Source organism: Sminthopsis crassicaudata, chromosome 1, assembly GCF_048593235.1.
Source record: "Sminthopsis crassicaudata isolate SCR6 chromosome 1, ASM4859323v1, whole genome shotgun sequence".
Lineage (NCBI taxonomy): Eukaryota > Metazoa > Chordata > Mammalia > Dasyuromorphia > Dasyuridae > Sminthopsis > Sminthopsis crassicaudata.
In genome coordinates this window covers 600,652,239-600,677,524 of record NC_133617.1, presented here as the reverse complement: position 1 = coordinate 600,677,524, position 25,286 = coordinate 600,652,239, and the positions used below count along the sequence as shown (strand labels likewise).

Below are 25,286 nucleotides of genomic sequence, written 5' to 3'. Positions count from 1 at the left end.
AAGAGAATATGGAAGATCCTCCAGTGAAATCCTGATAAGTTCTTTCTTCCTAAAACAAATAATAGCATATAAATGTTTTCTTTCAAAAGTATATTAGATTTGTTCTAGTTACTATGTTTAAAAAATGAAAATCTAAAAGACCCTTTTCTATTTTTATATGAATTGAGCATAAATCAAGAAGTCATTTAAATATAGTTGCTAGAATTTTAATAAGAAAGAAGACAGCAAGCTGGAGCTGACCACTGAATTCTCTATTCTCAGAGAATGAGAAAACAAACGTGGTGTCTTGGTTTAGGTTGCCAATTTTCTTTCTCTTATCCATGTGTAGAAACTAGGAGGGTGTGAAATAATTTAAGAGCCTTATTATCTGTGGCTCAAAACATTCACTTTATTTCAAAACTTGGAAAAATTTCAGTTAAACAGGAAGCTGTGGGATGAAGTGGAGGGAAGACTTGCCTTTGACAGAGAGGCTGCTGCATGGTCCCATGACATTCTTAGTTCTGGTGTGTTGGGCAGTCTGCCCAACATGGTAGTAAAAGAAGATTTAGAATGGAGGTTTAAATCGATAAGACTCTGTGGGGATAGGTGCCCACTAAGAACTGGAATGGGGGAAGAGTGAGAAGAGGTATAGGATACTGTGGTTCTTGTAGAACAGTAGAAGACTGCTATGGGGAAAAAATATTCCCCTTAAGATACCAAGACTCCAGTCAAAAGCCTTAGTTGTCTTGTACTAACTATAGTTCTGTGCATACTGGGTATAACTTTTAAAGTCTTCCAAAATAATGCTGGGGGACTCATACTGGGAAATTAGCCTCATTCCTACCCTGCAGGAATCCCATCCACTGGCACATGATTTTTAAAATAAATTTGTACCTTAGAAAACTTTTATATTTATATAAATATTTAATGTAATTTAAAAGAACAACAAAAACTTGACTACAATAGTATTATATGTAGAAAAATGTGATTCCACATTATGTCTTTTCAGATATACACTGATAATGTGATGAAAGCTACATCTTCCCTAAATGAAATAACAATTCTACATAAATTCTATTAAGCTAAGGCATCTAGATCCAGCAGAAATATAAACACGATGATAAATCGCATAAAGTGTGCGAGTGCCAATGCCTGTCAATGATCAGGAACTTGCCTTACGATGCTTTGTTCTGGCTCTTCTGTTGCCAGTACTTCAGTATTAGCTGACTGCTGTTTGCACATGAGCATATCTGTTGAGCCTGGCAATGATAAATCGTTATTGTGTTTTTTTGTTTTGTTTTGTTTTGTTTTACTATAGGGGCTAGATGCTTTTTTTATGTTCTTTGGATGAGTTGAGAGCATCTAACTAGGGCAGTAAAATAAATAAACCATTAGATTGAAAATAAGTACTTAAAATCATGGGCTTTAAGGCCACAAGGAGCCTTGGAGATCAATCTAGCTAAACTGCCTGATTTTTCTGATGAGGAAATTCTCACTTAGACAGGCTGAGTAATATGCCCAGGCTGATACAATAAAATAATGCTGAGCGGGGACTAGAATGTAGGTCTTGGATTTTTAATTCAGGGATTCCTATACCTCCATCCCCCATACCACACTAGTTAAATATAGGCATAGAAGGTCATTAAACAATATAGAGGCAGTGACATGGTGATAGAGCACTAGACAGGGAAAAAGGAGATCTAGATTCCAGATTTGTTTCTGTCACTAATTACTTCATATCTATCAACCTTGATTTCATTTTTTTCTGATTGCATATCACATTTACTTATTTTATTTTTAATTTATGGAATAAAATAATCATTTCCAGAGTATAAATTAGGAAAAGATGATTGCACATGAAATTACAAATATATTATGTAAAACTTGCTATTCCTTTTAAATATATAATGAAGTATATTTGTATATTTCTTTCATTTTCATTTTTTCTTCCCTCCTTCCTTCTCTACCAGATGGCTACCATTAGACTCAAATAGAGAAAGAAATGATAAATAGAAATATGTATCAAATAATTTTGCATGTATATATACATGCACACATATATAGACTTACGTATATAATACACACACACACACACACACATATATATATATATATATACTTTCTTATATGTATATGTGTATACTTTTTTTTTATTTGGGGAGATCCATAGCTCCCCTCTTTTTAAAAATTAATTTTATAATTATAAATTTTTTTTGACAGTACATATGCATGAGTAATTTTTATAACATTATCCCTTGTATTCATTTTTCCAAATTTTCCCCTCCCTCCCCTAGATGACAGGCAATACCATACATTTTACATGTGTTACAGTATAACCTAGATACAATATATGTGTGTAAATCCAATTTTCTTGTTGCACGTTAAGAATTGGATTCCAAAGGCATAAGTAACTTGGGTAGATAGACAGTAGTGCTAACAGTTTACATTCATTTCCCAGTGTTACTTCTCTGGGTGTAGTTGTTTCTGTCCATCATTGATCAACTGGAAGTGAGTTGGCTTTTCTTTATGTTGAAGATATCCACTTCCATCAGAATACGTCCTCATACAGTATTGTTGAAGTTGTATACTTTTTATAAGTATATGTGTCTATCTATATAAAATATTTAAAATGAAAGAACTGAGCGGGATTATTTGTAAGATCCAGATCCAGATGTGTATGATCTATGTTCCATGACTGATAAAAGGCATTAAACAGTGGGGTATAGAAAACGAGCAGTAAATTAAATGAAGAGATCAAGTTTCAATTTTTGCTCAGAATTTCATAATCATTATCAGACTCAATCAACAAGCATTTAAGTATATAATAGCTTGCTAGGCAGCTATCTGTTAGGTTAATTATTCACAAATTAAAAAAAAAATTAAGGCAGGTTCTAGCCTCAAAGAGCTTATTTGAGCTTAATTGAAGATACAATACATATAGTAGAATGGTGACCATGGAAGGGAGCTTTGATTTAGTCAATCATAGGGACTGTGAGTGGCTTAATGAATTGTCATTCTCTTTCCAATAGCAATGATGGTGTTGATATGAGTATTGTTCCAAAAGCAAGACTAGGAGATGGGGAGGGGAAGGAGAGGTTTTTACACAGATAGGTAGCTCCATGATAAATACTATAGACCATATGTGAAATATGGTCTAAGGCCAGCTAGATGGAGTTACATTTCTGGCCTTGGTCCATGTAAGCTTTCTGAGGTTCCATTAACTGTCCCATTTCATCCACATAGCCCAATCACCTAGAACAGTGTCTTGTACATTGTCAGTGTGTAATAAACATTCAGAGGCCAGAAGGATGCTGATTCTAGAGTTTAAATTTGGAAGATGAAGAAACTGGAGGTCAGAAGATTTTTTTGGATGGATATTGATAACGATCTTCAAGTATTTGAAAGATTTTCATGTGGGAAAGGGATAATATTTGTTCTGCATACACGTCTGGGGAAGAATTAGAAATGATGTCCAGAAGGTTCAAAGAGGAGGATTCCAGTACTCTGTAAAGAAAAACTACCTAACAATTAGTGATGGATATGGTGGTTCATACTGCTTCCTGGTAGGTAAGACTGGTAGATTATAACATCCATTAAATGGAGAAAGAATGAATCAACATTTAAAAGAAAATAAATTCTTGCCATATGCCAAGCACTACTAACTTAGAAATACAAATAGAAAAATGAAATAGCCACTGCTCTCCAGGAGCTCACATTTCAATATGATGGGACAATATATATAGGAAGTTTCAGCTGGAAGGCTGATGGAATGGCCCAACTAGCATCTTTAGATACAGCAGCAAAGCAGATGGCAATGCATCTTCTTTAGTATCATTTCCACTGGCAAAACCAAAGGCACAGAACCATTTGATGATGTCAAGATCTTTAGCAATAAGATTACTCTTCAAATATATACTAAAAGAGATGAACTTCAGTTCCAACTATGAGATTCTATGTAGTGATCTGCCCAAGGCCATAAAACTACTTTATAGTAAAAATGGGACTAGAACTAAGGTCAACTATTGGAGCAGTGCTGGTTCCACTACATTACACATTTTGCTGTTAAATTTCACAAAAGTTATTGGTTTATCCAGATGGGTGATATAGCCTCTGGAGAGCTTGCAAATTCAGAATCTGCCAAGTTTGTCTCTCATTGAATAGAATTTCAGAGACGGGCTGGTTCTACCACAGTAGAAGCAATAGGAATTGGAGATATGTGTCATTAAATCCACAGCTAATCTCCCAGCCTCAGGAAACATTTTATAGGAAATAGGATTGATTAACTTTGTTTGGTCAATCCTTTCTGTCTCCTTTCTCTCTAACCCCTGTTTGTTCCTCTGTTAGACTAATTCACAAGCAAGGAAATTGGCCAATCTATGTGAGAAAGAAGACATGAGGAGCCCTGGTAATTACCTTTAAAGTTAGTTGTGTTTTCTATATGAGCTAGTTTCCTTTCATTTTGTATCGTATTCCACAAATATTTCAATGTTAAATGATTTTAACATTTTTTTTCCACTTTTCCCACAAAATTCAGCTTGGGTCAAATGTACTAGTGAAATCTTTCTTGATCTTCTCTAACAACTAATACCCACTCCCACCCCCAATCATTACCTTGTATTTTCTTTATATATATTTGCATATGAAACAGTTCAAATCCTTCCTCAGATACTTCTGAGATTTATAAATTTGAGAAAGTCACTTAAATTACATTTGCCTCAGTTTTCTCATCTGTAAGATGGAGATAATACTACTAGCTCCTAATTAGCAAGATTTTTGTAAAATTCAAATGTTATTCACAAAACATTTTTCAAACCTAAAAGGGCTCTATAAATGTTAATAATGATGGTGGTAATAATGATGATGAGGAAAATAGGATATAATCTCCTGGAGGGCAAGAAAGTTTCATTTTTTTGTCTTTGTAACTGTGCTACCTAGCACAGTGCCTGAAATATTGTTGTGTTTAATAAAAGTTTACTGATTGATTGAAATGCTTATTGGTTAATTCAACTTTGATCTTCCGGTGTTAAATGGTAAAGACCTATTCTATTATCTATTAAAGACCTATTCTAATATCTCAAGAAAGTATTTTCAAAAACTGTTAAGTCCTCATAAGCTTAGAAAATAAGGAAGTTTGGGTCCTGTGACAACTTGGCTATTGTCCAAGGATCAGCTTAAATAAGTCCAGAGAAACTTACTACCAGATTAGTGAAGTGATTTTCACCCAAATTTGGACTTCAATATTTACCATTTGGGAGATATTGGACAAACTGCTTAATTGTCTAGCCCTCAAAATTCTCAGGTGACATTTAAGATCCTTTTCAGCTCTACTAAAATCAATATTTCTTCTAAATTTACTTCTCCTTCTTCCTTCTTGCCAATAAACCACTAAGTTTCCAGACACTCCTCATCCCATCAAAGTCATTTTTCTTCTTCTTCATCTTCCATACTGAATAGTCACCAAAACCTGCTAAGTCTAGCTTCAAAATATCTCTGATATTTTTCACACTTTTTCACTTTCATCCCCTCTTTCTAAATTCAGAACTTCATAAGGATTCTCCTTGGTACCAACTGCTTTGAGGGATAGATAATGTTTAGGTCTTCTTTTTGAATTCCTCTGTTTTCAATTTTCCACACCTCCTATACCATCCCATTCTCCACCGTATCTTCCATCCAATTGTCAAAATTGAAGAATAATGCTCCTAAACCATAGGTCTGATTGTTTTCATCTTTTGTCAAAAAACCTTGTTATTTATTGCATCCTGAATAAAGAGAAGATTCCTGGCATTCAGCTCTCTACTCTTAAGCTCTAAATTATCAATTGTCAATAATTATCAAATTATCTTCTTAGCCTTATCTCACATCATTTTCCTTTCATGTATTTTGTGTGACAACTATGTTGAACTATTCCCTATCTATATATCCCATGCTTTCTCATTTTCATATTTTATTTTATGCAATTTCTTAAAATTCAATTAGCATTCATTAAGAAAACCTCACTCATCCTCAAGGCCCAATTTGAATGCCATCTCTATTGATTCCATTAGTCAGAATTTTTTTCTTTCTCCTAAAAACCTTATGACTTCTTTCTCATTTATCATTTCTATATGAACACCTACCATGGAATCTAGAGCTAGCAAATACAAAATAAAGATTTATCAGATTTTGTATTCAATTTGTATTCAATTAATCAATAAACATATATTAATTGCCTAGTCTGTACCAAGCCCTATGGTAAACAGTGAGGATACAGGAAATAATTAAGAGAGGGAAAGCATTAGAATTAAGACAGGTTGGGAAAGTTTTCCTCTAGAAAATGAGATTCAAGGAGTCTGATAAAGATTTCATTTTTAAAATATATAGAATATTGACTCAAATTTTATAAGAATTCAAGCCATTCTCCAATTAATAAATGATCAAAGATATGGACAGATAATTTTCAGAATAAAGAAATTGAAACCATTTCTAGTCATATAAAAAGGTGCTCTAAATAACTATTGATCAGAGAAATGCAAATTAAGACAATTCTGAGGTACCACTACACACTTCTCAGATTGGCTAAGATGACAGGAAAAGAATAATAATGAATGTTGGAGGGGATGTGGGAACTGGGACACTAATACATTGTCCATGAAGTTGTGAACTGATTCACTATTCTGGAGAACAATTTGAAACTATGCCCAAAGGTCTATCAAACTGTGTATACTTTGATCCAGCAGTGTTTCCACTGGGCTTGTATCCCAAAGAGATCATAAAGGAGGGAAAGGCTCCTACATGTGCAAAAGTGTTTGTGGCAGCCCTTTTTGTAGTGGCAAGAAACTGGAAGCTGAACAGATGCCCATCAGTTGGAGAATGGCTGAATAAGTTATAGTATATGAATGTTATAGAATGAGAAAGAATTGGAATGGAGAGAGATTTGAGGCAGGCAGTAGACTATTAAACAAGTAAACTATTAAAATATATGAGGTAAAAGGATCTAGAGTAGATTAGTTACAATATTAAAGGATTTAAAGGGATATATTTGAGATAAGTTGAAAAGGTGAAAAAAACAAATATTGGCAACTTGTTTATTTGTATACAATTTATATAATCATTCTGTTTTCCCTGCTCAATTGTAAGATCCTTAAAGGCAAGGATTGTGTGTGTTTTCTTTATCTTTGTATCTCTCCCAGGTTTTAACCTAATCTTCAGTATTATAGATGCTTAATGATAATTTAGTTGAATTTGACTAAAATTAAGTTGGGATCTTGAATATGAAGAAAGAACACAATGACTTCTTGGAATCTATTGCTCTCTCAAAGGAAAAACAATGATCTGACAATTTTAAGTCCCTGGAGCATTACAAATAATGGAAAAAGAAGTAGAGTCTTGTCTGCAGTCAGAATAGATGTCCATTCAATAAAAATGTAGACATTTATTCCCAGAATAGCCCTCAGACTTCACAAGAGCCTATTTATACTCCTATTTTATATGCACTTTTATTAAGTGAAGATGCAAATAAAAAAAAATGGGAAAATTATTTCTTGAGGTAAGCACACTTGGCAGTAGTAATAAATGACAGCAGAAATAAGTAGACATATAAATTCAAAAAGCATGTTAATCTTGAGTTATTTAATAATGATAATAATAATGATGATAATGATAATAAATGATGATGATGATGATGTGGTAGACAAATCATAGTATTTATAGCTAGGGAGAAAAATTTAGTATGTTTCTAGTCCAGAGAAAGCCAATAAAATGGCTTTCCTATAGCTGCAACCATTTACAAGCAAAATCAAACAAGATTAAAATAAAATTAAGAAATATTTTACAACAAATAAAAATAAAATATAATAGATAATGTTAATATCTGTTTTTTTAAGTCAATATATGGCTAGCAGATGCTCACATAGGGTTTAATGGCTCCCAATTTTATATGAGTTTGACACTATTACTAGTCTAATTTCCTTTTTTACAAATGAAGAAACTGAGATCAGGAGAGGTGACCAATGTCACCTAAGTGTTAAGTATCAAACCTGAGATTCAGAACCACATCCTTTAACTTCAAACTCAATTTTCTTTTCTTTACAATGTGCTCTTTGTAAGAAGACAGGAAAGTATATAATACATTTTAGGAAGACTTTTTATCCAACATAAATACAGTTCTGGGTGCTTAAAGGCTGCTTAGGTTACCTGGAAAATTCATTTAGTGGAAATGGCTCATTTTTCATCGATCTTGGATAAATAGTGTGCTCTTGTATAATATGATTCGTGCCCTGCTAGGCAGGCATCTCCTTTCAACTGATATATTCTCATTTATCACAGTTTTAAAATAGACATTGTTTTCTTTTTTCTATTGATAGTTTTACTCTGGTATAATTTGAAGCAATTTCTAAGTAAAAATTTAAGAAGCCTTCTGAACAGCTTCTAGTTCAAATGTCCCTTTATTCAATCTTCATTGTCACATTATACTTCTTCTGTAAGTGCTTTTAAATACAATAACCACCATTACCTTTTATCTTTGCTATTTTCCCTACCTGTGGTTCCTGGTTAGATGGAACTCATGTGTATTCATCAATTCTTATAAGTCTGATTTGGGGGAATGTGGAGTACTTTGTAGAAATTTTGTAAACAACTGACAAGAACAAAGACAAATAGAGTTGGAATCATGGCAAAACATACTCTGTTACTAGTATCTTCTGTATTTTCTCAAAAAATCAAGATACATAGCTCAAGTGGGAGGTCATTGTGTTTTTATGTTAGTTATGCCTCATTCTTAAGGCAGTATAGTATTGACATTTGACACTATAGAGTAAAATATACTAGAGAAATCTTTAGTCTAGGTAATTATGAATGAGGTATACCTAATGGATAATCAATAAGGTTAATTCCTATGCTTGCATACCAACATAATTCAAGGAAGAAATTCAACATGTTGAATGGCCTCTTTATGGCAAATCAGTGGGAGAGCATGAAAAAAATTCTACCAAGTGAGCAAGCATTGAATGAATTGTGATCTGCAAGGTAATATCCCTATCCATGAGAACACAGATCTATTGGAGTGAGTCACTGGAATGACTCATGGGGTTTGATCAGTCCCTTTCCCTAAAGATTTACAATAAAGGATAAACAATCAATTTAGGACATTTTGAATAGGGGTCTATTTGGCTCCCTCCCTGAGCCTTTGAGGGTGACTTTGGAACAAACTTTTTTGTCTTCCCTTCTGAAAGGATAACTATGTTTATATATCTCACAGATGAGCTGTGAGATTTAATTAGTAGCTGTCAAATACTAGAAAATTCATAGAAAAAAAAAGAGGTGCAAAATATGTCTTATATTGTTATATAATGTCTACTTTTCCAATAGCTGTGGGGATTCATTAGAGTCTTTTAAAAGAACTTTAAGCAAACTCAAGAATTTTACTTTCATTGAAACTCTTTTTACATGACATTAAAATGACATGTTGGAAGCAAAAAATAAATTTCCATCTAATGAGTCCTTAAATTTTATTAATTTCTCTTTCCCCATTTTTTTCATCTTATCTAGCTCATTGTTCCCATTCTAACTGCTATTGTCAAAATCCAGGCTCACCTCATCTTGCAAGTGACCAAGAAATATTTGTTGATTGTATGAGTAGGAATTGTGGCAATAGGAAGGTATTTTCCTAGTCTCAGGGTAGCCCTGAAGGTGATATTAGTGTTATAAGATTATTATGATCACTGAAACTCTAACTTTTCAATTGTTTGTTGCTTTTATTTTCCCAGATAGATTATTATCTTGGAGCCAAGTCTTCATCTTAGATTTTAGTATATAATACCCACAGAAAAACTTGAGGAGAAATAAAGAGCTACATATAGTATGGAACTTCATAGTTGTGTGAAAGAAAGCCATGTATATACTTCTCCTTCCTATTCCAATAGAGTAGCTGAGGCAAGACCAGGTGATGGATACACAGATCATGGGATAGAGAAATAAAGTTCTGATCCAGACATGACTCTTCAGCTTTCTTACTATCCTGTGCCTTACTATCTGGCAAGTAAAATCACTGAACTCCTCTAACCTTTGTTATTCTCAATGTCTTGCCATAGACCTCAATTCCTGGAGGAGAGAAGGAGTCTGATGTGTCTGCAAAATTCTGCCTCATTTAAATCCAATTCATTTGCAAGTCAAGACATCACCCTCCTAATATCATTAATCCTCTTCAAGAACGAAGGAGGAACAACAAAATAAGGGAGTTAGACAAGATGTACCCTTAAGATCTCTTTAGTGTCTAATATTCTGTGGTTTTCTTTTGATAATCGTCTAGCTGTTCTCTTTGTTTGCATAGTAAGTGGAAAAATACTGACTAAAGAGTGGATTTGTATTCAAATTCTGCTTGAGATACTTGTTACCTGTGTGATTTCAGGTTCCTGGACCTTAGCTTTTTTAATCTTAAAAAAAAGAAAATTTAACAGGTGTGCTCATGGGTGCTTTGTGCCTCTTGAATGATGATCTTATTGTCTGACCTCTGTACTGCTATAGAGATTATCCTTCTCCCAAAATCCATTTATATCTTCCTTCTCCTTTCTATCTCCTATTGTTCTCCATTGTTTCTTGGATAAACTCCAAACTCCTCAATCTGACATTTGTGACCTTCCAAAATCTACCTCAATTCTTTTTTTTCCAGTCTTATTTTCTGCCACTTCCCAACAGGATTCCAGCTGAGCTGACCACTATTCCTTTTGTCCATGCTCTGGTCCTACTCTTTTGAATTGTGCCCTCTAAAGAAAGGCCTGATTCTTTTAATTCAGTCTATGCCAATGTTAGCCACCTTTCAATAGGTGGCACAGTGAATAGAGTGCTAGTCCAGGAGTCAGGAAGACTCATCTTCCTCAATAAATCTGGTCCCAGATACTTACTAGCTGTGTGACCTTGGGCAAGTCACTTAATCAATCCCTTTTGCCTCTGTTTCCTTATCGGTAAAATGAGCTGGAAAAGGAAATGGCAAATCATTCAAGCATCTCCGTGATGGAGTCAAGGAGAGTTGGACATTGTAGAGAGCCGGAACTCTGGAGAAGAATACTTGAAACAAGGATACTTACAACAAGGTGTTAACTCAGTGGAATTGATGAGATGATGGTTCTCTAGTTCACATATATACTTAGTACTTAGCATGGTGATGTAATGGTTCTCATAATCAGTAATAATGTAATTACAATAGAGTATTTAAGGGGTGAGAAGGACTGGAAAAGAGACATTCCATTTCTGACCATCCTCCTGCCTCCTGCACTAAGATCAGGTCCTCCACAAGCTCCTCCATGGCTTTCTTCCCTGTGGGATAGCCTTACTCCTTTATTCTGGTTCTCACTCTCCCATAGTCCAGGGGTTTGAATGATCTTTTCAACAAGTTCTTCAAAGGCACATTGTACACCATCACAGGTTTTTGCACTTGCCTCTATAAATAACATGGAATGCTTCCGTGCAAATTTCAGCCCTTCATTTCTATCAACTTCACGGTTTTCCTTACCAATTTTGTTTCCAACTAGCATTTTTACTATGTCGTTTCTCATGCAGTATGTTTCCAATTCGTTTAACCAATTATCCAGCTTAACAAAAGTATCTCTTCTTGTGACATCATAAACTAATATAACACCTTGTGCACCTCTGTAATAGCTAGGTGTCAGTGTTCTGAAGCACTCCTGACCTGCTGTATCCCATATTGCAAGCTTAGCTTTATTTCCATCAACTGATATAGTCTTCACCTTGAAGTCAACACCAATTGGGTCAGAATAAAGACTCTAGACTCTATTCCTCCATTGTCTTGGTGTCTATCCTGCTGAGACTAAGGCCTGTCTGAAGGTCCTCCAGAAAGCTAGCCTGGACATTACAGGACATGACTGAAAAACAACAAAAACAAAACTAAAAAAACCCCAACAACAGCAAATATCACAAAGTAACCAGAAGATCATTGACAAATCTACATAAGGAAATGAACTAGTTTGAAGCTGATATAAAGTACAGTGCCTAGAAATGATAGGATCGGGAGATTTTATTACATCTAGAACAGAGAGAGAGAAGAAGTGGAGGGAAAAGTGGAAATAGAGATACGTAGGGTCAAGAGTAAGAAGAAAAGGAAGCTTTGAATGAAATTAAGGATTCTTATAGGCAGAAATCAGAAGCATCGTGCAGGGATGAGAAATGCATAGAGTCATGGAGGTGGGAGATACAGTATTCTGAAAGCCAGATGTCTGGACTCTACAGCGAGCAAAGGTGAATAATTCATAATAATATATAACAGACCACCAGTATTATCCACATGCATATTTAGGGTTAAATGTGACCAAACTATTGTTTAGGATTTTTTCCTCCCTTTTTTTAATCAGTGGAGAGATTAAATAGATTTCAATTGCTATTTGTCTAAGCTCTTTGTGAAAAGGAACTAGTTCATATACCTCTCATATATCACACAAAACTTAGAACAGAATAGATACACATTAATTCTCGTTGAAATTATTCAACAAGGAGACCAGTAACAAGGAGGTCAGGAGCAATGAAGACTGAATGTTGCAGGTGTTGCATCCCTGGACTGGCACTTTCTAAATGACTTTGAGATAGTCTCCAGTCTAGACAGAACCTGGAGGCCTCCCTCCCCTCCCAAACACAGCTGTGTTCTGCATAGCCAAAGAGTTGCATAATAATGTCTCTGGAAATCTTGCTGCTCTGTAACCTTAACTGTAGAAAGCATTGAATATAGAACAATAACTATATTCATTTTAACAAGGAAAGTGACCTCTTGGAAATGACCCCCCATTTGTTGCAAAAGCAGCATTATGTGTGTGTGTGTGTGTGTGTGTGTGTGTGATAAATCATACCCATAGATTCAGAATAAAGTTTTGATTTACAAACCTTTCCTTTAAAATCAGACTTCAGAACAAGTGACTTAGTTCATAAATCTCCCCAGTTTCCATGTTTCTGACAGCTTCAGAACAGAGATGAAGGGAATATTTCATAGAGATTGCTGGGTTGAACCTCATCATAAGCTGTCCAATGTTGTTGTCTGCACATATTCTTGGGATCATTTTTCTTTCTTCCTCTCCCCTTCCCTTTCTCTTTTCCTTCCTTCCTTCCTTCCTTCCTTCCTTCCTTCCTTCCTTCCTTCCTTCCTTCCTTCCTTCCTTCCTTCCTTCCTTCCTTGCTTCCTTCCTTCCTTCCTTCCTTCCTTCCTTCCTTCCTTCCTTCCTTCCTTCCTTCCTTCCTTCCTTCCTTCCTTCCTTCTTTCCTTCCTTTGTTTCTTTTTAAAGGTCTTTTACAATTAATTGTTCTCATTCAAAGAAGGGAAATATCCTCAACATCAAGTGTCAATTTCTTAAGCTTTTTTAGGCATTGATAGTCAAAAGGGAAATTTTAGTTAGTAAAAAAAAAAATTGTTGTAGATTTTACTAAACAAGTATGTCAGTGGAATGAAAATAACAAAAGCATATGATAAAATCTCTCATGCCATTCTTAAGGAAGATGAAGAGATTTGGGGCTTGTGGAGATGAATGGTTACAGCAAAGAATACTTTGATGTCATTTTGAAAGAAGACAACCAGTGGAGTGCCCAGGGAGCTAAGATCCAGAGCTATTTAAAGTCTTTATCAATGATTTGGTTGGAAGCAAGGAGGGCATGCTTTCCAATTTACAGATGACATAAAGCAGAAAAAAGAGAGTGGATATACTGGATGATAGGATAACAAAAGAGATTTTGACAGACAAGAACACTGAGACAAATCTAATACAATACTATTTGATGGGAATAAATGTAAAGACTTTACATTTGGATTCTAGAAAGTAACTTCACAGAAACAAGATAGACGATATATGGTTAGATTGCAGATGGTCTGAAAAATGATGTGAGGTATGTAGTAAACTCAAAATAAATTAATAGTGAGGTAGAAGTCAAGAAAACTAATTCAAGTTTAGGGCACATTAAGAGAGGAACAATAGGCAGACGTAGGAAATTGAGAGTTTTACTGTAAAACTGCCTTGGATTTAAAATTGAATGTGTTGTTGGGTGTTTCGGTGACTATATTTCATGACTATATTTGAGATTTGCCATTTCCTTCTCCGCAATTTTAGATGAAGAAACTGAGGTAAACAAAGTTAAGTGACTTGCCTAGGGTCACCCAGTTGTTAAGTGTCAGATTGGAACTTATGAAGTTGAGTCTTCTTGATTGTAATGTTCTAACCAATGTTCTATCCAATGCACCATAATGATCTGAGTCTAAATCCTGATTCATTCACTTACTACCTATAATCTTAGGTGAGTCACCTATTGTTTTGAGTCTCAAATTTCTTTATCTGTAGAGAAGGAGAAAATAAACCTGGAGGTCACTTTGTTTCTGAATTTATGATTCTGCCAAAACTGAATATCAAACTTCAGAGGTATTATCTCTGAAGAGTGTATTTAAGGTACATATAATTATTACTTGATGAAACTGGGATATTTAGACTGGGGAAGAGAAGGGAGGAGGGGGCACAGAAGCTTTCTAAGAATTTGAAGAGCAATGTGAAAAGGGTAATTAGCCTTATTCACCTTGTTCCCAGAACATAGAATTAAGAGCAATGGGTAGTAGTTGTAAAGAGGTAGATTTGTTTTTAATGTCAAGAAAATCTTCCTAACCTTAGAGGTACCTAAAAGTTGAATAGCCCACTTTGGGAGGTAGGGGCTCTTTTTCTTCTGGAGGTCTTGAAGGAAAAACCTGGCTGATTTTTCATTTGGTCTCTTGTAGAAAGAATGCTTAGTTCAGAACAAGCTCTCTAAGGCTCCTTCCCTCCAAGTCTAAATTATTATTTTTTATTTATAAAATTAAAGTGCAAAGAGATCTCTAATGAAGTTAGAAAATAGAAAATAAATTTCCTGACTAGCTGAGTGACTATGATAATGAAGTGGTTATGCAGGGTATAATTATTAAAGTGAAGGATCTGATGATTTAGTTAGGTGAATAGGACTACTGCTTTGCATATGTGCATGGACCAATTTATACAGTGATTGTAATTTCTATCCAGAAAAGGGATATCTATAAAAATTAAAACCCAGACTTCTCAAAGTACAGACATGACTTAAAATGTAAAGGAATATCATTGACTTTTCTCTTTTAAAAATTTTATAGTTTTTTGAACAATTCAATTTAAATTTATTCCTGATTTGTTTAGACCAAGTAGAGTTTATCTGTATAATCTTTGTATAGCTATTTATTCAGAAGTCTGTTTATTTTTAATGGTCTCTATATTTAATCTGACAAAAAGTTAACTTTATGAGACTTACTTTAAGGCAAAGGTTCTTCAATCATCCTGATCTATATCTGACCATTGGACTCAGATAGCTCTGGGAAAGTGAAGCAACTGACCTTGCACAGCCCTCCCTCACTTAAATTTAATTCACTTTCATGCCATGGCATCAACTCCCTGATGTCATAGTCCCCTTGAAGAACAAAGGACAAACAACAACAACAATCCTAACATCCTGAATATGGGTGTAGGTGTGGGTATATGATTAACCCCTGTGGTAATCTGGTGAAATCATGGATCCCTTCTCATATTAATGATTTTAAAGGCAAATATAGGATTAAAAAGAAAACTTTGAACATGGGTGCAATTTAACTTTACTGTGATGATATAAAAAAGAAACTATGAGTGGAAATGTACTGGAGAAAGTTATATACTGAAACAAGAGGGAAGGGGAGGTAAAATGGAGTCCATTACATCACTTGGGGAGTGATTATAGTTGAGGGAAATAAGGGGATGAGCATTGTGTGAACCCTAATTTCATTGGATTGGTTCAAATTGATAAAAAATAATTAGAAACTAAATAATCTAATCCTAAAGAACTAGTGGGTGAAACAACAAATCATAGACACAATCAATAATTTTATCCAAGAGAATGACAAAAATGAGAAAACATATCAACATTTATGAGATGCAGTCAGAAAAGTCCTTAGGAGAAGTTTTATATCTCTAAATGCTTACTTGCATAAAGTAGAGAAAGAGAAGATCAATGAATTAGGCATGCAACTAAAAAAAACTAGAAAAAGAACAATTAAAAGCCCCACTTGAATATCAAATTTGAAATTATGAAAATAAAAGCAGAGATCAATAAATTTGAAAGTAAGAAAACTATTGAACTAATAAACAAAACTAAGAGTTGGTTTTATGAAAAAACAACAAAATAGGTAATGCTTTAGCTAATTTGATTTTAAAAAGGAAAGAAGAAAATCAAATTGTTAGTATCAAAAATGAAAAGAGTGCACTCTCCACTAAGGAAGAAGAAATTAGGGCAATAATTAGAAGCTATTTTGCCTAATTGAATGCCAATAAATCTGATAATACAAGTGAAATGGACGGATATTTACAAAGATATTTAAAAAGAAAACTAATTATATTGAAATAAAGTTGTTAAACAATTTTATTTAAAATTTCTGAATCTAAAAGAGGGAAAAGGACCCATATGCGTCCAAGTGTTTGTGCAGCACTTTTTTTAAATGAGTGGCAAGGAAATGAAAATTGAGTAGATGCCCATCAATTGGGAAATGGGTGGATAAACTATAGTATATGAATATAATAAAATGTTATTATCCTATAAGAAATTATAAGCAAATTTTCATTTATTTTTTGATGAAAAGACCTGAGCTGAACAGAAAATTTGATCTCCAAATACAGAACTCAAGAGAAGCATAAAAAAAGGGAAGGGAAAAAAAAAAAAAGCTATGCTTTTTAAAAGTTAAAAGTTCCCCCTGCATGGGAAGATGATATAGACAACAATTGAGAATGGTATCTTTGTTAGGTCTATACTTAAAAAATATAGGTTGTCCAGATTAACAGAGGAGGAAATAAATTACTTAAATAATCCCATTTTAGAAAACTAAATTGAATGAACTATTAATCAAGTCCTTAAGAAAAAAATCTCTAGGGCCAGATGGATTATATGTGAATTCTACCAAACATCTAAAGAACAATTAATTCTAATGCTATGAAAAGTATTTGGAAAAATAGGGAAAAAAGGAATCCTGCAAAATTTCTATTGTGATATAGATATGGTGCTGATACTTAAACCAGGTTGGGGCAAAATAGAAAAGGAAAATTATGGACCAATTTCTCTAATCAATATTGATGCAAAACTCTTAAATGAAATATTAGCAAAGACATTACAGAAAGTTATCCCCAGGATAATATATCATGACCAAGTAGGATTTATACCAGAAATGCAGTGTTGGTTCAATATTAACTATATTTGACTACAATTGATTATGCCAATAATCAAACTAATAGAAATCACATGATTCTCTCAGTAGAAGCAGAAAAAGCATTTGACAAATTCTAACACTCATTCCTATTAAACACACTAGAGAGTATAGGAATAAATGGAGTTTTCCTTAAAATAGTCAGTAACATCTATTTAAAACCATCAGCAAGCATACTATGTAATGGGATAAAATAGAATCATTCCCAATAAGATTGAGGTGAAAGTAAGTTGCCCATTATCAGCATTACTATTTAATATTGTATTAGAAATGTTAGCTTGGCATGAAAATTGTGGAAATATGTATAGAAGAATTGCACATGTTTAACATGTATTGGATTAGTTACAATCTAGGGGAGAAAATGGGGGTAAGGGAGGGAAAAAAGTTGGAACACAAGGTTTTGCAAGGATAAATGTTGAAATTTATCTTTGCATATGTTTTGAAAATAAAAAGTTTTAACAACAAAAAAAATGTTAGCTTTAACAATAAGAGAGGAAAAAGAAATGAAAGGAACTAGAGTAGATAATGAAGAAATCAAATTATCACTCTTTGCAAATGATATGATGGTTTAATTATATAATCCTAGAGAATCAACTGAAAAACTACTAAAAACAATTCACAACTTTAGCAAAGTTGCAGAATACAAAATAAATCCATATAAATCATTAGCATTTCTATATGTTACCTACAAAGTCCAACAGCAAGAGATACAAAGAGAAATTCCATTTAAAATAGTTGTAGATAATATGAAATATTTGGAAGTCTCCTTGCCAAGACAAAGTCAGGAACTATATGAACACAATCACAAACATTTTCCATACAAATAAAGTCAGATCTCATCAATAAAAAGAATATGTTCATGGTAGGCCAAGCAAATACAATAAAAATGACAATTCTACCTAAATTAATCTACTTATTCAGTGCCATACCAATCAAACTTCCAGGAAATTATTTTACAGAACTGCAAAAATCAATAACAAAGTTCATCTGGAAAAACAAAAAGTTAAGAATTTCAAGGAAATTAATGAAAAAAAGTTCAAATGAAGGTGGCCTAGCTATACCAGACCTAAAACTATATTATAAAGCAGCAGTCGTCAAAACCATTTGGTACTGACTTTCTTATTTATTTTTTGTATTGACTACATAAAGCAGTCAATCAACAGAATAGAGTTGGGGAGTTGTTAGAAGACACAATAGCCAATGACACTAGTAGTCTATTATTTAAAAACTCAAAGACTTCAACTTCTGGAATAAGAACTCACTATTTGACAAAAATTGCTGAGAAAATTGAAAATTAGTATGGTAAAAACTAGGCACTGACCCATACTTAACACTGTATACCAAGATAAGATTAAAATGGATTCATGATTTAGACATAGAGATACTATAAGAAAATTAGAAAAAATAAAGGATACTCTATTTCTTTCTGTGGTGAAGAAAGGAATTTGTGGCAAAAGCAGAACTAGAGTATATTATGGAATTAAAAATAGATAATTTTGATTATATTAAGTTTAAAAGTTTTTGTATAAACAAAACCAATGCAGACAAAATTAGAATGAAAGCAGTAAACTGGGAAAACTTTTTATATCCAAGGGTTCTGATAAAAGCCTTATTTCTAAAATATATGGAGAATTGACTCAAATTTATAAGAATATAAGCTATTCTCCAACTGATAAATGGTCAGAGGATATGAACAGACAATTTTCAGTTGAAGAAATAATAACTATTTCTAGTCATATGAAAAATGCTTTAAATCACTACTGATCAGAGAAATTAAGACAAATAAATTAAGACAACTCTGAAGTACCACTACATACCTCTCAAATTGGCTAAGATGAGAGGAAAAGATAATGAATGTTGGAGAGGATGTGAGAAAACTGGGACACAAATATATTGTTGGTGGAGTTGTGAACTGATCCAAACATTCTGGAGTGCAATATGGCACTCTGCCCAAAGGGTATCAAACTGTGGATACCCTTTGATCCAGCAGTTTTTCTATTGATCTTATATCCCAAAGAGATCTTAAAGGAGGAAAAGGGACCCACATGTGCAAAAATGTTTGTAATAACCCTTTTTGTAGTGGTAAGGAACTAGCCACTGAGTGGATGCTCAGTTGGAAAATGACTAAATAAATTATGATATATGAGTGTTATGGAATATTATTGTTCTATAAGAAATGATCAGCAGGATGATTTTAGAGAAGCTTGGAGAGACTTACATGAACTGATACTAAGTGAAATGAGTAGAATCAGGAGAACACTGTACACAGTAAAAGCAAGATTATGTGATGATTAGCTGTGATGAACTTAACTCTTTTCAAAAGTGAGGAGACTCAGGTCAGTTCCAATGATCTTGAGATGAAAGTATAAAGAGAGAGGACTATGGGGATTTAATGTATATCACAACATAATATTTTCATTTATTATTGTTTTCTTTCTCATTTTTTTCCCTTTTTGATATGGTTTTTCTTGTTTAACATGATAATTGTGGAACTATGTATAGAAGAATTGCACATGTTTATTTGCCATCTAGAGGAGAGTGTGGGGAAAGGAAGGGAGAAAATTTGGGACATAAGGTTTTGTAAGGATAAATGTTGAAAATTATCTATGCATATGTTTTAAACAATGGATTGTTTTATTGTTGATTTAACATATGTGAACACAGGTAATATATATTGATACACATAATTTATGCATATGTTTTGAATGAAAACTTTAAAAAAAGAAAACTATCTTTACATGTGTTTGGAAAATAAAATATTATTGAAAATTAAAAAAAAATTGTGAAGCACCAGCTTAGGAATTTCTACTTTAGCCTCTTTGTAGAAAAACCAACATTGTGGTATAATTAAAAGAGAAGAGCCTATGTAGTCAGAGTCTATGAGTTCAAATCCTGATTTTGACATTTAATAATGATGTGACCTTGAACAAGATCTCCCTTAATCTCCACATATGGAAAATGAGATTAGACTAGACAGTTTATGTGGACTATTAGTATAGTTCATTCATATTTGTTTACTTTCCTATTGAATAAAATAGCTAGCAGTTTAGGGTCTGTGGGAAATCATTTCAATCGTACTGATCCTGTGACTAATACCATACGATTTCTATTAGTCTTCTTTTTATCTAGACTCTTAGCTGAGAAGTATCTCCAGTCAGCCTTGAAACTGTACTTAGCCACTCATGAACATTTCTGGCAAGAGGCTTCTCTTTATTACTAGGCTATTTTTGTACTGTAGCAATCTCCTTTGCCTTCAGGGAGATGAAGAGAGCTCTTCACTTGCTTTTCACTTCATGTCCCACTTCCTTCCCTCCTCTCAACACCCCATTTGTAGCAAGTCACAGGAGAGACAGCGTGATGGACTGAGTAGAACACTGTACTTACTGGGTGTCAGACAGTCTGGATCAGAGTGTTTCATTCCTATGGGTCTTGGTTTCTTCATTAGAAAAATAGAGATATTTATAATCATGTTTCCTATTTGATAGCTTTACTGTTAATAAAATGCTATAAGATCATTTTTGTTGTAATTATTTTTGTTGCAATGAACTGCTTTGGTATCTGTTCCAGTAACTAGAACAATAGTGCTAAAGCAAACACACATGTCCATTATATTTATATTTACATCTATATCTATTATATATATATATATATATATATATATATATATATATATATATATATACATATATATATATCATCCTTATCAATGTCATGACTAACTCTCTGTTTATGTTTGTATCTTTATCACTAGCCAGCTTCATGTCTATCTCTATATTAATATGGATAATATATATCTGTCTATCTATCTAGATTCAAATTATCCTTCACATACCATTCAATTATTCAATTCTTCTATTCATCTCTGTCCTTTTTTTTGCTCCACTTTCCCTCTTTTGGCCCCATTGCTTTTGGAAAAAGTATGTCAATTAATTCCATTGTGGTTCTTTTTATCATTCCCTTAAATGCATTGTCTTATCCCACCACATTGTGACCTTTTTCATGAAAGGCAGAGATTATCTTACTTTTGAATATGTATTCTTAACACTTAGCATAATGTGCTACATACAAATTAAGTGCTTTTCATTAATCCATCTATTCACTCATTCATTTGTGGCACCACAAAAAGCTGCCTACAACTTGGACTCAAAACAGCCTGTATTCAAATCCAGCTTCAGACGCTTAATTCATTATGATCTGGGCAAATCACTTAATCTCTGTCTGCCTCAGTTTCCTCATTTTAAAACTAGGGACCATAATAGCATCTACCTTTTAAAGTTATTGTGAAGATCAAATAAGATAACATTTGTAAAGTGATTAGGGCAGTCAAGCTTGGGTTGGAGGAAGCACTTAATAAATTATTGCTTCCTTTATTCCTTTCTTTTTATATTGCCCCTCCTTTCAGATTTTTTTTTATGATTGTTGCTATAATGTTTGTTAAACTCTATTGTGTCTCTTTGTGTCTCTCTGTGTGTATGTGAACTTATTTGAACTCTTCTGCTTTGAGACTGAATTCTTACTTAGGCTTGGTTATCACTTCAGTGGGTGTCAAAATGTTATAGGACCAGAATATTATTGTCCTTCTGCTTGTATCCCTAGAGAATAGAAAAGAGCACCAAGAGAGAGTCAAATGGATGATTTCACTGGGACCAATGTGGACTGCAATAAATATTACAGGTCACACATCACAGAACAGAGTCATTCTCCCTGAGTTGATGGCCTCTATATTTCTCCTGAGATTTTGTTTCTCTTAAACTGTTCATCTTGTTTTCCAGGAGCCTTTTGTGCAAAGATGACTGATAGCATTCAGTTCAACAACATTTATTAAGCACTGATTATGTATAAGATCCTGAAATAGATGTTGAAGATACAAAGTGAAGTTAAATAATAATAATTTATATTACATTTTAAGGTTCCAAAACACTATATGATATATCAGCTGATCCTCACAACAACCTTGGGAAAGTATTTTATTACAGATGATAAATCTTAAACTGAGAGAGGTTAAATGACTATCTTAAGATTGTATAGATAGTCCAAGATAGGATTTGTACTCAAGTATTACAATGCTCTAATTAGTAAGCTATTTAGTTTCCTGGGTTGTGTTCTAAATGCATTTACAATATTGTGAGTGGGAGAAGAAAAAGAACACGAATAACTACAATATAATGAAAGGTGAGAAGGAATGATAAATGCAAAGAAGAAAATCAAGAAAAAAAACTATTATCAGAAATCTGAGGGTTTTTCAGAAGGAGTATGTGTGTGTGTGTGTAAAGTTTTATAGAGGAGGTGACCTCTGACATAAACTTTTTGAAATGTGGGTAGGGAAATCAGAAGATAGATTGTGGAGTTTAAGCAAGGACACAGAGAAATGTAGGCAATTGAAATAGAATAGTAATCTGTTTACCTGGAATGTAGAGAATACCAAGAAAACTTGTATAAAAAGATAAACTGGTGCTAAATTATAGAGGTAGCTAGATTGGATCTAGTTTATGCTTGAATGTCAGCATCAAAAGCATATACTATATTTTGCTGTTGTTCATCCTTCCTTTTTTAAGAGGACCAATGACATCACAGGTGATGTCTTGACTTGAACATATATTAGATTTAAATGAGACAGAGTGGCACAAAATCATAAACCTCTCTCTTCTGGACTCATCAAGGTTCAATAGGACAAAATTTAGGATCACTGGCAATGGCCTGGGATATGGTGGATGGCTTTGGCATCTGACTGAGTTCTAAGTGCCTGCTGCATCTGCCTTTGTGGCCTTTGGAATGAACTATTCTACCCATCCATTTCTTCAGCAGAAGTCTTCACGTGCTTGGGGTCGATGTCCCCCTAAGTCACTGATAGGACACCTGATAGTTACCCTCAATCTGTCTTAGACTGTCTATTGAGACAGTTTTACTGGGCTATGACTGCTGTACATGCTACATCTTCTTGAAGCTATAGATGAAAATTGGGCAACAGGTGGACATCAAAGTTGTATAGGTAGTCCTGAAAAAGGGATTGTCAAAGCATCACACCAGAGGTGCTTATCTTCCCTGACCACCCCATAGACCTCACTTTATTTTTGTAGGCAATGAGAAGCTACAGAAGTAAAGTAAGGGAGTTGTGTGGTCACAATTATATGTTAGGAAGATTATTTAGACAATAGTTTGGAGAGTAGGTTAGAAAAGAGATAAATGAAAGAAGACTAGTTAGGAGATTATAATATCAATCCAATCAAGAAAAGATGAGGAACTAAACAAGAATGGTCGCAGAAATATTGTTGTGGTTCATCCATTGTCCTTAGTTCTGAAAGAGGATCAATGATATCAGGAGGGAAATGTCTCAATTTGCAAGTGAAGGAGCCAGCTATAAAATATATTGTGGAGACAGGAATATTAGAACTTGGAAACTGGATATATAAGGTATCAAAGATGGGAAGAGTTAGAATTAAAGATTATGAACATGAGTTGCTAAGGGGATGGCTATATCATTAACATAAATAAGAAAGTCAGAGAAAAAACAAGTAAAATAAGTAATAAGATTTCAGCTTTAGGTATGTTGGATTTGAGATATCAGTTAGACATCCAGGAGCAAATGTATCACAGAATGTTGGAAATGTGGGACTGGGGTCTGGGGAGAAATTGATTTGGAAGTCATCTGCATAGAGGTAATAGCTGAATTCATGTAAAAAGAGGAGAAACCATATAGAGAAAGCAAAAGAGAGTATGTAATATAATAGAAGGGATGCTGGACTTGGAGTCAGGGGCACTTGAGTTTTAATTCTGCCTCTGATCCTTAGTGTAGGAATAGTGTAGGAAGATCATTTAACTCTGGTGAAAATCATCTGTAAAATGGAGATGTCAGTGTTAACTTACAGTAAGGCTCAAAATGAGATAGTGTATTTATCCCTTCAAATAATATATGCCTGTAAGTTATGATTATCTTTAGAACAGAATCTTGAAGCTCATCTGCACTTTTGGAACTGAAAAACTCAAAGTAGTCATAGAAAAGGTCATGAAAGGAAAAGCACGAAGATGCATTGTCAGAGAAGACAATGGTAAAACAATATAAAGAAAGAATGTGTGTGGGGGGGTGGTCCATGGTTTCAAATGGATGAGAGAGGAAAATAACTAGAGAGGGAGTGGGTAGAAACATAGAGGAGGAAGGAAACAAAAAAAGAGGAAGGGAAGAAACATTAATTAAGCACCTACTATATATAGTGTTGGACATTGCTTTGCAAATATTATTTAATTTGAATGCATGTGTACCGGAATCTCTTATCTTTCCTGGCTCTTGCCTCCTATTTTAATCCAAGGTCACGCATCAGACTCAACACTGCAATAGCTAAATGGAAGACTACAAAAAATATTTATTTTCTCTGGCTCTCCAGTGATGTTCTTTTCCATGGGAAAAATAGCACTGATTTTTCCATTTGATCTCTTCCAGGTGCCATCATTGATGGTATTCTAACTCAGCAAATACTATCTGATTAATGTTTTTTTTTTTTTTTTAATTTTATTAGACCTTCCTTTACTGTTTGTAACTTTCATGCCTCTTTGACATTACAGCTCTCAGAGGGAAAGATCAACAACTTCTCCAGATATTTTGCATAGTGATCTTCTTTGCCTGTTTCTTTCATGATACTACTGCAGGTTATAGAAATAAATTTGGTGGACACTGCATGGCTGCTTGCCCCAGGCTAAGAGAGAACTATTTCACCTAAATCAAAGACACATAGAGGTCACTTTTAACCTATCACTAGAGACTATTTCTATTTCTATTTCTAAGGTATCTATCAATACAAAAGTGAGAAGCATAGATTGACAGAAGAGAAAAATGAAGTAAATTTCTGAAATACACATATATACATACACATTTATATACACACACACATATATATATAAACATGCTGTTGCATGCATGTATACATATACATATATACACATTCGTGTGTATACAATTTACAAATTCCTATACAGTCATATGCATATATATATAAATTTGTTTATATGAATATACATGTATGTATGTATGTTTTTATTCAGTCTTTTTCAGTAGTGTCTGGTTCTTTGAAATCCCATT

The 25,286-nt window shown here is 33.8% G+C and overlaps 1 long non-coding RNA gene and 1 pseudogene across 1 annotated transcript in view; both read right to left on the bottom strand.

The window, feature by feature from the left end:
- Positions 1-25,286, bottom strand: part of LOC141555447 (uncharacterized) — a 156,993-nt gene that overhangs the window by 92,414 nt on the left and 39,293 nt on the right. The gene's annotated exons all lie outside the window — the stretch shown is intronic.
- LOC141552259 (ras-related protein Rab-18 pseudogene) overlaps positions 1-25,286 on the bottom strand; it is a 78,857-nt pseudogene that overhangs the window by 39,760 nt on the left and 13,811 nt on the right.